The 1,504-nt window shown below is 36.2% G+C and overlaps 1 pseudogene; it reads right to left on the bottom strand.

Annotated features, from left to right (window-relative positions):
• Window positions 1–275: 275 nt before the first annotated feature.
• LOC100453223 (olfactory receptor 6C74-like) lies at window positions 276–1,266 on the bottom strand (annotated as a pseudogene).
• Window positions 1,267–1,504: the final 238 nt, after the last annotated feature.

Raw genomic sequence — 1,504 nt, 5'->3', positions numbered from 1 at the left:
AATTTAAATAAAATAATACTTTATAGTCTTGATTAATTGGAATGCTTAAAAGTCAAATGAGATATATTGAAAAATTTAGCTCAATTTCCTTTAAATGTCTAAATAAAGTTAGATAGAAATAAAAACTATCTATCATAAAAAAGTGAAAGAAAATTAGCTTCTCTAAAACAAAAAAATTTATGAAAAGGTTTGAAAAGACATAACGATAAATATCAAAGCAATAGAAGGAAAAAGGGAGAACTGTGTCACAGAAGCTACTACTGTATACAATGACATTATTTGAGACTCCTTTCTTCATTTCCTTTATATAATACAATGTAATGTTCATTTCCTTGAGAAAGAGACATTCTGTATATCACATTCATGAAGGCTTTTTTCACTTGTTGGTTTCTTAAGGTATAGATGAAAGGGTTCAAAAGTGGAGCAACAGAGGTATTGAGCACCGAAATTCCCTTTGAAAAAGATACCTTTTGTTTGACCGATGGCTTAACATACATGAAGATGCAGCTGCCATAAGAAAGGATATCACAATCATGTGAGAAGAACATGCAGAAAAAGGCTTTTTCTTCTCACTGGTTGAAGGGATTTTTAGAATTGTCAGGGCAATGTAAGTATATGATATTATCACCATTACCAGTGTGACCAAGAGTGTCACCAACGCTGAAATGAATCCCATCCTCTCCAGGAGCTGCGTGTCTGTGCAAGAAATCTGCAGGAGTGGAGTAGTGTCACAGTAGAAATGATCAACGACGTTGGAGGCACAGAAGTCAAGATTTAGGCCTAAGAGGAGTGGTGGAAAGATGATGAGAAAACCAGCAAGCCAACACCCAAGCACAAGCTGCATGCAGATTTTGCTGCTCGTGATGGTGATGTAATGCAGGGGCTTACAGCTGGCCACATAGCAGTCATAGGACATGGCTGCCAGCAAGTAAAATTCTGATGCTCCAAGTAGGAAGGCAAAAAACACTTGAGTGACACAACTGTTATAGGAAATGCTTTTGTCCCCAGTTGCCATAGTAACTAGCAATTTAGGGATGCATGTAGTAGTATAGGAAATTCCTAAGAAGGAAAAATTCCGAAGAAAAAATACATGGGAGTCTTAAGGTGAATATCCACCAGGGTGAGTGTGATGATAATCAGATTGCCAGTGATGCTTAGCACATAGGTGAGAAGCAGGAAGATAAACAACACAACTTTCAATTCTGGGTTATCAGTCAAACCTGCTAGGATGAACACCGTCACTCTGGTATGGTTTCTTATTACCATCCTCTGAATTTTATCAGCTCTGTATAGAAAAAAGTAATAATTATCTCTACAGAAAAATAACAGTGATCACAGTGTTTAAGCTAAAGTTAGCAAAGTGAGGTTTCAGATACAGCAATACAATGTTCATTAATATTTTCAAGATGCTTATGACAGGAAGAATAATAGTTTGTGTCTCCAGAGGATTTGGATAGAGAATTAAAACTTTGCTACCCAAGAATAATCTACATACTGATAGTAA

The sequence above is a fragment of the Pongo abelii genome, chromosome 10 (genome assembly GCF_028885655.2).
Source record: "Pongo abelii isolate AG06213 chromosome 10, NHGRI_mPonAbe1-v2.0_pri, whole genome shotgun sequence".
In the NCBI taxonomy this organism is placed as follows: Eukaryota; Metazoa; Chordata; class Mammalia; order Primates; family Hominidae; genus Pongo; species Pongo abelii.
The sequence above is the reverse complement of the archived record's forward strand: the minus strand, read 5'-3'. Positions and strand labels throughout refer to the sequence as shown.